Raw genomic sequence first — 13463 nt, 5'->3', positions numbered from 1 at the left:
TCTCGTCTTAATTCTGTAAAAGCGTTTTTCTGCATGTTATTTTGCTCACTTTACTGGCCGTGGGGCTGCTGGGTAATAAACGGGGAGTTCACCTACGAAATGGTGCCGTTACACACACGCGCGGCACCTTTAACCCGTATTCGTCCTAGTTTAACATGCTAGACGGTGCGTTGTCCATGTGTCCATATTAGATAAATGCTATATAAAATATTCCTCCATACCTGACAGCCAATGGCCATTCAACCCACATAAAACCACACCCACAAACCAATTTTACTGGTAAAAAATAAAGGCGGCTCTGCTACGTCCGTACGGGAGCAGCGAGGGAGGAGGACTAGACGCCGGAGGACTAGACGCCGGAGGACTAGACGCCAGAGGACTACTGCCGCTCCCCGGCGCTCAGGCTGCCGCCGTTCATCTGCGCCGCCGGGTGACTGCCGGGCCTGGTGGAGCTCAGGGTGGGTATGCCGGTCCGTGGCGCCTCCGTGGCGTTGGCCCTCACTGTGACGTGGTCCCAACCCCCCTGAGAAGCACACACACGACAGAATAAAAGCAGCCCGCGCGTGTGCGGTACGTACGGAAAGGTGGCGGTCGCCTCACCCCGATACCGTAGTCCCACGACTGGCCTCTGGGCTCCGTGGGCAGCAGCCCCAGTCGGCGGCAGACGGTCCCACAGCTCAGACTGCGGCTGCCCTGCACCTTATCGGCGATGATCCAGACCTGGGAACTCAAACAGGAAGCAAGTCTGTACATGAAGGTACAAAAGCTGAAAATCCCAGCTGGATCCGGGTCCGGGGAACCGGCGGAACCGGCACGCTCCAGCCACATGGGGTCTAATACTGTCTTTCATGAGGAGGAACCAGCATATGGTCCCTCAGGTTTTTCGATTTTTGAGCAGTTTATATATTTTTCATGAAATGAGTGAAAATGCTCAATAGGGGGCGAACTTTACTAGATTTTTCTAACATATTTTTGTAAGTCACTTCATAGACACTAGATGGCGACACACAACCTTACAATTATTAACCCTTCAAGGCAGAAAAGTAAACGATGGTCAATGCTCACAACGCATTTTATCACACACACATCAATGGCGGTTAAAAATGTGCTCCGCAAGGTCAGAGCAACCAGAAAAGGACCTTCTTCTAGCCATCAGAAGGGCCACACAATTGCATCAGCAGCGGACAAACGTGTCCAAGAGTGCTGAGGTCTGCTGGCGGGGCTGAATCAGGGCTCCGCCGAGGGACGGATTTAGCAGTAGAGTCAGAGCCCATTCAGAGGGCAGAGCAACCCGACACGGGCAGCTGTTTTGCCGGGATCAGCCTGGCCTTTCCCTATCTCTGCTCTAACGTGTTTCTGTGCGAAGATCAGACCTGGTCGAGTGGCCCAACAGACACTTTGCGCACGTTGTTGGAGACGTGCTCCCACGTTGAACCCTGCGGGTAGCTCGGGGTCACGCCCTGCCGATACCACAGGTTACCTGTGGAAGGAACAGACAGATTTGGTGAGGTGGAGGAGCCACGGTTAGGGCCAGAATGGCGCGTGTCGTACCGTTTTCATCCACCGTGTACACCGACGCCCTGCCAACACACACCTGCCTGAGCTTCTGTCTGCAGGGCGAGGGGATGTGGTACCAGCAGTCGCCTGCGGAGCGAGAGCAGCAGCACCACAGTCTCACCACAGCGTCACCAAGCAGGAAGTGTCACCAGCGGCATGGCAGCCGTCTAACCTGCCGGGTTCTGCGGGGACACGGATCCTCGGTAGAAGGCTGAGCCGTCACGGGCGATGGCCCACACCTGGTACGCGGCACCGATGGAGATGGACTTGAAGGGCTGGTCTGCACCTATATGCAGCCAGGAGGTTCCCTGCAGGAAGAAGCTGCTGTCCGGTACGGGTTCTTATTCAAATACGGCGCGCGGCGTACCGTTTACGTGCATTGTGACTCACGGCAGGCGTGTGGCGGCTGACCCCGAGTCGGCACAGCACGTCCCCCTTGCTGCTGATGGCCCAGAGGTGCACCTGGTCCACGGGCACTGGGCCCTGCATGGCAGAATGGTGACGTCCGTCAGGGAGATGGGCGGGACTTCCTGCCACGGCCCGGTAGTGATGAGCTTGCACTTCCTTCAGGGGAGGATCCACCATGTCACACACGGGTGGAGATCGGCACAGTTTTCCGTGTGGGAGTGTGTTAGTGTTCGTGCCCGTACCTGGCCCAGCGTCGCCGCCGCACAAAGTCCTTCAGAGTTTTGTGGCCGTGATAAGACCTGGACAAACAGCAAGTGGAATGGACACTCGGGACGCATTATCAACATACAGAATGCTTGACTGGACCGGACCGGACCGGACTGGGACCAGTGAGTGTAAATAATAGGACATTTAAACCGGTTTACATACGCTGGAAAATCCGCTGGCGAACTGCCAGCCCTCTCTGTCTGTCCCTCCGGAGACACCGTAATCGACGCTCCAGTCACTCACCTACACACACAGAGTTGGAACCCACAGTTCATTCAGCTTTCTGGACAGTAATGACAGAAGTCATGACGAGAAGTGGGGGACACACCCAGGTCCAGTGGGGGGAAGGGGGGCTTGGTGTTGGTCTTGGTGCACTCCTGCAGGCCAGTGGCGTCGCTCCACATATAACGGTCAGTAGGGAGCCCCCTGTTGGTCACAATTTGAAGCAACGTCTTCTTCTCAGCTTCAGTTAAGCTGAAAACGGTGTTGCGTTTTCAGGCACGTCACGCTGTACCTGTTGGTGTACCCTGTAACCGGGTTCCAGCGTTGGTTCTCGTAGATGTGGACACTTTTCACATCGGTCTGCGTGAAGATGTTGTCTGTGCTGCTTGCCAGGCCTGATAATGAGCCATGTGATGATAAATGACGTAATAAAGGCCACAAGTGACTAATACAGCCATAGAAGTGACATTAATGTGACGCCATAGAAGTGACATTAAATGTGACGCGAGAGGCTGGCAGTGCAGTGAGAGAAGGGAAAGGGGAAGGAGGGCGTGAGAGGGAAAGTACCCTGGAAGAACCCTCCTCCGTATCCTCCAGTGAGACCCAGGCAGTGTGGTCGTAACCGATGCCCCACACCACACCCAGACTGTTACACTCAATCAAACGCAGGTGTCCCCCCACCTGACGCCAGAACCTGCAGAGGACACAACCGTCAACCTCTCACACAAAACCCAAGAAGAACCACACACCCCACCACTCCACTCACATCTGGTCGCAGGGCGTGGGGTAAGGTGACACCTCCAGGCTCAGGGTTGGCCTCGCTGACGAAAATGTCCCCCTTACAGGTGACTGACCAGATGGCCTGGTGGGACGGTGGACCGTGAAGGCCACGGGCATCACAGCAGGAGACACTGAGAAGAGCAAGCTAGACACACAGAGCGAGAGGGCATTACAACGCCGGCAGAATCCTGCTCCGTGGTGTTCTAAAGCGGGGATCACGTGGGTACCCAGTCGTGCATCTCCTGCTCCGTAGCAGCAGCCAGGCGAATGGGCCAGCGCTGCTTGGTCCTCTCAGCTGTGTAGATGGCGAACGTGTGTTTGGACTCGTTCAGGACTGGTACCAGGATTGTTATCTCGTTAATGAATGCGTGGAGGTACTGAGCAGAGGAAAAAGGGCGAGAGACAGACAGGCCTGAATGAGAAGAACCAGGTGTAGTGGTCACCATGCTGGTCACCATATGGTTTTAAGCTCTCTGCATTACAAAAGTAAAACTGTGTGCATGTGTCGGTCATATTACGTTTGAACTAAGACAACCCTATTTCCATTCTGACCGGCCGCTTACTTTCTTTTCAATCGTTAAAGGTGTAGTAAATGAACAGGATGCCGTCCTTGTTGCCCTCAGCGCCACAGAACTGCTCCAGAGCGAAGCGAACATCCACCCATTTATGAGGCTTCCAGTCCCCGCCACCACTGCATAGAACCTTTCTTCACCCACACCGACTACGGGGAGAGGAACAGTGAGAGGGGGACAGAGAACGTAAGTATGACATGAAAACAGAATTATTCTCCAGAGAGAGAACTACGTCAAACTACATCAGGATCCTGACGCCTTTCACTTGGACCTTCTCATCACACACGTCTCCAGAGGAGAACAGCTATCAGACCAGAGGATGTGAGGTTCGGAGGTGAGGTAATGAAATGAGGATGTGTCGTTAGGAGGTGAGGTAACGGAGGACAGTATGTGAGGTTAGGAGCTGAGGATGTGTGGTTAGGAGGTGAGCTAATGAAATGAGGATGTAAGGGAGGTAAGGTACTGAGGGTAGGATGTGAGGTTGGGAGGTGAGGTAGTGAAATGAGGATGTAAGGGGGTAAGGTACTGAGGGTAGGAGTGAGGTTGGAGGTGAGGTACTGAGGGTAGGATGTGAGGTTAGGAGGTGAGGTAATGAGTGGAGGATGTAAAGGGGTAAGGTAACTGAGCGGTAGGATGTGAGGTTAGGAGGTGAGTAATGAGGGGAGGATGTGAGGTTAGGAGGTGAGGTAATGAGGTAGGATGTGTGGTTAGGAGTGTTGAGCTACATTGAAATGAGGATGTAAGGGGGTAAGGTACTGAGGGTAGGATGTGAGGTTAGGAGGTGAGGTAATGAGGGTAGGATGTGAGGTTAGGAGGTAAGGTAATGAGGGGAGGATGTGTGGTTAGGAGGTGAACTAATGAAATGAGGATGTAAGGGGGTAAGGTACTGAGGGTAGGAGGTGAGGTTAGGAGGTGAGGTAATGAGGGTAGGATGTGTGGTTAGGAGGTGAGCTAATGAAATGAGGATGTAAGGGGGTAAGGTACTGAGGGTAGGATGTGAGGTTAGGAGTGAGGTAATGGAGTGGGAGGTAACGGGTAGGTACTGAGGGTATTGAGTTCTTAGGTTGAGGTTGTGGGATGTGGGGGTAAGGTAATGAGGGCTGTTTGAGGTAGGAGGTGAGGTCGCGTGAAATGAGGATGTCCGGGGGTACGGTCCTGAGGGTTACGAGGTTAGAGGTGCGTCCTGCGGGTAGGATGTCGGTTCGGCGGTCGGTCCTGCGGGTCGTGTGCGGTTTCGGCGGTGAGGTAGTGCCCTGAGGCTGTCCGGGGGTCAAGGTCCTGAGGGTCGGCTGTGAGGTTGGCGGTGCGGTCCTGCGGGTCGGCTGTTGCGGTTCGGCGGTGAGGTAATGCGGGTAGGCTGTTGCGGTCGGAGTCCGGTCCGCGGGGGGATGTGTGGTTGGCGTCGGTGGCGGGTAGTGTGCGGTTCGGAGGTAAGGTCCTGCGGTCGGCTGTGGTTAGAGGTGAGCTAATGAAATGAGGATGTAAGGGGGTAAGGTACTGAGGGTAGGATGTGAGGTTAGGTTAATGAGTGGAGGATGTAAAGGGGTAAGGTACTGAGGGTAGGATGTGAGGTTAGGAGGTGAGGTAATGAGGGTAGGATGTGAGGTTAGGAGGTAAGGTAATGAGGGTAGGATGTGTGGTTAGGAGGTGAGCTAATGAAATGAGGATGTAAGGGGGTAAGGTACTGAGGGTAGGATGTGAGGTTAGGAGGTGAGGTAATGAGGGGAGGATGTGAGGTTCGGAGGTGAGGTAATGAGGGAGGATGTGTGGTTAGGAGGTGAGCTAATGAAATGAGGATGTAAGGGGGTAAGGTACTGAGGGTAGGATGTGAGGTTAGGAGGTGAGGTATGAGGGGAGGATGTGAGGTTCGGAGGTGAGGTAATGAGGGGAGGATGTGAGGTTAGGAGGTGAGCTAATGAAATGAGGATGTAAGGGGGTAAGGTACTGAGGGTAGGATGTGAGGTTAGGAGGTGAGGTAATCAGATGAGGATGTGATGAGGCTAGATAATGAGGTGAGGTACTCCGCACCTGCTCAATGGCCTGCTCGTAGTGTCGGAAATTGTCCACCTCTCTCTTCGAGCGCTGCGTCAGCTGCTCCAGGATCTGTTTGCGCCACACTGCGGTCTGTGCAGGTGTGATGGACAGGGACATGGACTGAGCAGACGAGTTTGCACCTGCAGAACCGATCAGAAGTTCTTATTAAAAAAGCCCTTTTCCTTGAGGACGTGAAGGAGCACGACGTTCTCACCAGCGGAAGAGCCGAACCAGTTGAGCTGAGAGTGGGCATCAACTGAGCAGGACCCACCAGCAACCCAGGCCCACAGCGCTGGCTCCTCCCCTCCATACGCCTCCTCCAAGCCCAGGTTATAGGTCGCGACGGACGACAGGCTGCACGTGTCTGAGGACTCAGCCACAGCACCAGCGGTCAGGAGCGTCTGCGCCTCCTCCAGGTCCACGTTGCTCCACTGAGGGTCCTGCAGGCCGCCCGACTGGCTGGGGGAGAGCACCAGTGTTGGGGGCTTGATCTGTCCCGTCCCCTCCACGGGCTCCTCCTCCGGGATGGAGGGGGCAGTGGTCAGTGTGTCTCGCCTGCCCACCTGGCCATCGCGGTCTGACACCAGCTCCGAGATGAAGCTGTCACTGGTGACTTTGGGGATCCGCGCTTTGGGGACATCAGAGGGCCACAGGCTCCGAATCAGAAGGTGCCACAGCAACAGGGACACGTTCGGTCTCCGAGTCGGCGTCACTTAGAACGGAACCCTGAGACTGGACACGCACCTCTCCACCGAAAAAACACCCGGCGCTGCAGGACAGACAGAGAACCCTGAGTAACGTGGACGGGAGGAGGGACACGGGCTCGGTGAAGGGAGACGTGAGGTGAGACCGTGGTGAGATAATGAGATAAGAAGATCACACATAGAGACGTGGGAGCAGCAGGGCGGCTCTGAGCAGTCATGTGAAACATCTGCTCAAAGTCTAATAACACAGTGAGGTCCTGAAGAGGTCAAGAGGTTGACATTTGTGGCCTGAGGCACAGAGGTCATGACCTTTCAAATAAAGCTAAAAACGTTCCTTTTTAGCAAATGCTTAAAGATTAAATACATATTTCAAATTAAGAACGAAAGTGATTTATTTACAGATCAGGTCCCAGTGAACCAAATAATTACAATGATTTGCATCTTGAAGCACTTCTGATCTGGCAAATGCTGGCAATGTTAATGTAATGACTGAGTTTAATTTACATTTACAGCATTTACCAGACGCCCTTATACAATCAGTAGTGACAGGGACAGTCCCGTCCCCCCCCTGGAGACACTCAGGGTTAAGTGTCCTGCTCAGGGACACGATGGTAGTAAGTGGGGTTTGAACCTGGGTCTTCTGGTTCATAGGCGAGTGTGTTACCCACTAGACACTCGTCTATTCTTCACTCGTTACCTGTTTGAACTGGTTATCTGTACCTTCAAACAGTCAGACTAGAACCTCCACCATGGACAAGACCAGAGAGATGTCTACGGACCGCAGGGACAGGATGGGACACCTGCACCAGGCGGGCGGGGGCGAATCGGCCTCCTCACCTCTGCAGGCTGCTGGTACTGGCGCTGGAGTGGGAGCGGTCGCTGTCTCTCGTCACAGATACCACCTCCAGGCTTTTCCACTCAGCTCACTGCCCGTCACGCCCTGGCGAAAACACACCGCCCTGTCCTCGCAGCTGATGGCCCACACCTAACACACACACACACACACACACACACACACACACTCGAGTCCAACGTACACTGTTGTGTTCATATTGTGATTCGCAGTGGTACATTACACTGTCCTACTTTCCATCTTGTGTGCATGTCTGGGCATGCCCATGCAGGAGTGGAAGAACAGGTTCATGTCTTCATATCCTCCTTACGCAGATGGGGGGGTCAGGCCTTATTCTCACCTGGTCGTTGAGACCGACGTTGATCATAACCATCTCTCCAACCATCCCGATCCAGCCCGATCCGCAGGGATTATGGGAATTCACTCCTCGCCTGAACCACACCTGCAGCAACGAAAGGCAAGTGAGTCCAGCAGATCCCCCAACACAGGACCGCCACCGCATGGTGCTTCTTACTCTGTGGTCTTTGGTGATGGCCCAAACCACGTTGACGCCCACAGCTACATGCACCGCACCCACCTCAGGGCTGGGAGACTCCACCACTACCCACGAAGACCCTGGAGACAGAAAGGACATGTGCGTTGATGACTTTAAACATGATCTACTGGTGCGTTGGGGAGCAGCTGACCTCTCGGGCAGTCTCTTCCAACGCCCTCCCGGACCAGAAGCTGCCCCTCCCACAGCACCGCCCACACCAGGTCTGCTGGTCCACAGCTGATCTGCACCACCTCCCCTGGCACGTCCACCTCCTCCCATATGGACCCTTCTGGGTTGTGGTGGCAGATGCCATCTCGGAACCACACCTGAGGTCACAGAAAGCGGAGTATTTCAGGAACGCTGGAATATTTCAGATTTTACTTCATGTAGATCATCTCATGCCTGGAGTGTTAAATGCCATTGGAACGGGATAATCAGTGTTATTCCCTTCATCTATAATAGTGATACAGATGATAGTAACCCCATTATTGACTGTGCTGCTGCACCGTTACCCCAATGCGTCTTCGCATAAATACATAAAAAGGGCTGGTGGTGGCCTAGCGTTTAAGGAAGCGGCCCCGTAATCAGAAGGTTGCCGGTTCGAATCCCGATCCGAGGAGGGGCCACTGAGGCGCCGTCCCCACACACTGCTCCCCGGGCGCCTGTCATGGTGCCCACTGCTCACCAAGGACGACGGTTAAATGCAGAGGACACATTTCACTGTGTGCACCGTGTGCTGTGCTGTGTTTTTAGCCTTCAAACTTTCGAACGGAGACAAACAAGTGACAAATGCAGTTTAAGACACCCAGGCATGTCTTTAAAGAAACTATTTATTTTATAACCCCGCCACTGGGGATCCATGTGGCCGCTGCGGCGACCCCTGACCCCTGACTGAAGGGGGCCGATGACTGTTTATTTTTTATATCGCTCTACTGGTACCATGTAATTAACATAGCACTTATTAACATTGTGCATATGATAAGATCATTTGAAATTAGGGCACATTTACATGCACAAGTATTGGAGTTTAGGTCCATTTCAAATTAAAATGAAAAATGTGGATCTAACAATTTTGAAAATATGAAGCATGCAGACCTTTCCCTGTAGCGAGACAGCCCAGAGTGACAGACGCCCGGCTGGCTCGTCACTAATGTCCCAACTGCCACAGCTCAGGTCATTAAAAGGGTCAGGCAGCGATGGAGTCTCTCCCGACGGAACCTGGCAACGAGGGAACCAACCACACACACAATCATGTTCCGCGAGCAGCAGTGCAGACTTACACAAGACACGTTTACACACCTTGGCCCAGACGTCCCGTGCCGTGTATCTCCGGTAGCGAATCCATCGCCTGCGACGCACGCAGGAGTTCCACTTTTTATCTTTGGTGTAGGTGGCGGGGAAGTCCATGGCGTAGGTCCATCCCTGAGAAGAAACACACATTTTACAGCATTTTGGGATCAGGTTGCTGTTCTTGGTTTAGATTTGGGGAGTAGCCTAGTAGCCTAACTCGCCTGTGAACCAGAAGACCCGGGTTCAAATCCCACTTACTACCATCGTGTGCCTGAGCAAGACACTTAACCCCGAGTTGCTCCAGGGGTGATAAAGTGATAAAGTGAAGTGATTGTCACATGTGATACACAGCAGCACAGCACACGGTGCACACAGTGAAATTTACATTTACATTTACAGCATTTATCAGGCGCCCTTATCCAGAGAGACTTACAATCAGTAGTTACAGGGACAGTCCCCCCCTGGAGCAACTTAGGGTTAAGTGTCTTGCTCAGGGACACAATGGTAGTAAGTGGGATTTGAACCCGGGTCTTCTGGTTCATAGGCGAGTGTGTTACCCACTAGGCTACTACCACCCTTAAGTGGCTCTGGATAAGAGCGTCTGATAAATGATAAATGCTGTAAATGTAAAATTTATCCCATCACCCTGAGTGAGCAGTGGGCGGCCATGACAGGCGCCCGGGGAGCAGTGTGTGGGGACGGTGCTTTGCTCAGTGGCACCTTGGAAGATCGGGATTCGAACCGGCAACCTTCTGATTACGGGGCCACTTCCTTAACCGCTAGGCCACCACTGCCACTAGGGACTGTCCCTGTAACTACCTATTTGTAAGGCGCTCTGGATAAGGGCGTCTGGTAAATGCCGTAAATGTGAATGTAACGTAAATGAACGGGAAACCAGGCGAACGTACAACAACACACGCGCAGGTACGTGAACTCACCCCTTTGTCGGTTGGGTCGCCCCCAAAGTTCTCATCCACGTACCAGTCCCCTTCCCACTCCCAGTTGTCTGACAGCAGCTGGAAGCTGTCCAGCGGCTGGTGCTGCAGTCCGGTGACGTCGCTCCACTGCCATCGGTCACTGGGCAGCAAGCGGTCCGAAAATCCGTCCACGGGGTTCCAGCGCTGCGGGCCAGGAGGGAGCGGTCAGGCCGTACACCACCGCCACACCACCACCGCGCCGAGTCTCGGTGCGTACCTGGTTCTCGTACGTCTCCTCCTGGTACCGGATGGGCAGGTCGCTGGCGTGAACGTTCAGGTAGATCTGGTTGTCGCCGGCGATGCCCCAGCAGCACTGCGCCGTGGCAGAGACTCGTTTGAAGTCCAGATGGGCGTCGCGGCATCGCTCCCACTGCTGGCCGGCGGTGGACAGGCTGTAGACCCTCCCGTAGACGTCCACCGCCCACAGCAAGGAGCTCGGCATGACCAGCGGTGCTGCGGTGACGGATCGCAACCATGAACATTTACAGCTCCAGCTCCGAATTTTCTGATTCATATGGAATATAGATGCTATTTAGTGTTTATGGACTAACGTACTTTATTTTGATCTATTTTATTACATAATATTGTCCCATAGAGTGAATGTTTTAGTGAAACACTGCAGCACAGCACATGGTGACACGGTGAAACGTGTCCTCTGTATTTAACCATCACCCTTGGTGACAGTGGGCACCATGACAGGCACCCGGGGAGAAGCGTGTGGGGACGGGACCTTCATCAAGGGGACCTCAGTGGCACCTTGGCAGTTTGGGATTCGAACCCACAACCTTCTGATTATGGGTCTGCTTCCTTAACTGCTAGGCCACCACTGCGTCTACCACGGTGTAGCTCCGCCCTCATGAACACGTACATTTTCTTTCCTTCCTCTACAATTCCGCTACTTAATTTTATATACAAAGTTGTCATGAGTTAGAATAATGAATGAAAGGCAAGATATTGTCTTTTAATCGAACAGATTCCAGTCTGAGCGGCATCTCCCCGTCTTGATTTAGCTGCTGAGCTCATTAGGAAGTTGGAGTGATGCAGCGTGAGGTTTCTGGATGAAGTAATGCTTTTCAGGACTCTTCTGCATCAGTGCAGCTGAAGATGGACTCACACATGAAGCACATGAAGTTCATGGAAAGTCACGGTGACGCCTGCATGCTGGCCAACACGTTCCTCCTTGATGGCAAGCAGGTCAATATGGACCAAAATATGGACCAAAATATGGACCGAAATATGGACCAAATTATGGACCAATACGGTGACCGTGTTTGCCTTCATTAGGTGGCTTTTAAGTTGCGTTAAATGGTTTGTGGATCGAATGCGTAAAGAAAACAATTTCATCAGGAAGAAACTGTGATGAATTTGTCTGGAAAGTCCTGCTGGTGTCATGTCCCCGCCCGACTAAAGCTGCCTAATCTGATATTAAAGTCGTCATATTAAGCGCGGTGTTTTATTCATAAAGGGATCAAGCTTCACCGACACGCCTGCAGCTGCTGCTCGCCTTACAGGCTCGTCGTCTCGACAGACGACTCGTGATATTCTACCCACGCAGAAAAAGCGCAGAAAAGTAGAAACGCGGGAGCAGCAGAGCAGATTCTGGACCTTTTATTCAATCAATGAGCCGGCAGGTCAGAAATGGCGCACATTAAGCCGCTCATTCGCGAATCCACCCAAGACCCCGTCACGCCACAACGACGCACATATACATTTAAAAAGCGTACCTTGCGCGGCTTTCTATCATATGGCGCGGCGACGCTCGGTTTATTTTACCGGGGATTCATCTGGAGTCCCACTGTTTACTTCCTAATCCCGGCCGGAAGCCACGCCCACTCCGGCCCGTTGTCATGGCGGCCAGGGGGCGCTCGCGAGATTTCAGAGTCTCCGAGACTTCGTGCCCGGCGCGGCCCACCGTGTCTACAACAAAACGTAGATATTGTCTGATGACTATATTTATTCAGGACAATTTACATGCAGATAATACGTAATTACAAAAAGCGTGTTATATATCTACCATCTGGTTTACCGTGAACGTAGATGTTGGAGAACATGAGCCAGCAAACGATGCTACTCTCACCAAACTCCTGTTACTCTGGGTGGGGTGGCCGGAGTCCATCTCAGGACAATGGGCGCAGGGTGGGGACAATTCAGAGTTGCAGGTCCCCCTACTGTGCATGCCTTTGGATGGCAGGAAACCGGAGAACCCAGAGGAAACCCACACAGACACGGGGAGAACATGCACACACAAGGTCCGAGCCATGGTTCGAACTCACAACCTAGGAGGTGTGGGGTCACGTCAGGCAACACAGCCTTCTGAGATATATTTTCTTCTATGAATTACACTACTCACAGTAAGTTAGGGATATTGTTATTTACATGAGTGATTTTCCTCTTTTAATTTTAATGAAACAAGTATAAGTTCCATTTAATATTACTGATAATGTATGAGAAGAAACACCATTTTCATTAATTTAACATTTATTACCCCAAAAATTGAGACAATAACAGGGATAGCCATGCAGTCTCTGCTTTAACTGGTCCCAGACACGCTCTATGGGGTTCAGATCAGGGGACATTGAAGACCAGACCATATGAGGCACCTCAACATCCTGAAGTCGAGCTGTGACAATTCTGCCACGATTTGGTGGAGCATTACCATCCATGAGCAGATGGGTTCTATGACGTCTCTGAGGTAAGAACGTGCAGTGACTGAGCCATGTAGGAGTCGGTTGCGAATGGTTTGTCTGGAAACCCTCGTACCCTTGCGTCTCGTAACCGGGCCTGCAGCTGTGTTACAGTTGCGTAACGAGTACATAGGTCCTGAGGTCCTGGTCATCATTGTGTTCTGTCACTCGTGGAGCTCCACTCCTGGTCTGTCATGAACTCTGCCAGTTGTTCTGTGTCTTGATGCAAGTCTGCTGATGACCCTTTGCGATGCACCAAGTTCACGAGCAACATCTGACTGGCTGCCACCGACCCCAAGGTGCCATGATACCAGCTTTTTATACCCACAGAATGTTGAAATTGATGCCACATTGAGAAAGGTTGTCTTGGTATTGGCCCCAATATAAGACACACCTGTACACAATGAGACCATTACATAGAAACCACAAAATGAGGGGTCTGTCACCCCAATACAACTATCTCCCCTTCACAAAAATGTCTGAAGTGAAACAAACACCGCATGCATGACGTCCAGTAAATCTCTCGCAATATCTTTAACATATTGTGAGTAATGTATATGAGATATGTAAACCAGCATGA

The 13463-nt window shown here is 52.5% G+C and overlaps 1 pseudogene; it reads right to left on the bottom strand.

Annotated features, from left to right (window-relative positions):
- Window positions 1-24: 24 nt before the first annotated feature.
- LOC114772849 (tectonin beta-propeller repeat-containing protein 1-like) lies at window positions 25-12047 on the bottom strand (annotated as a pseudogene).
- Between the last annotated feature and the right edge of the window lie 1416 nt (window positions 12048-13463).

The sequence above is a fragment of the Denticeps clupeoides genome, unplaced genomic scaffold (assembly GCF_900700375.1).
Source record: "Denticeps clupeoides unplaced genomic scaffold, fDenClu1.1, whole genome shotgun sequence".
NCBI classification, from domain to species: Eukaryota; Metazoa; Chordata; class Actinopteri; order Clupeiformes; family Denticipitidae; genus Denticeps; species Denticeps clupeoides.
This window is presented reverse-complemented; position numbering and strand designations above follow the sequence as displayed.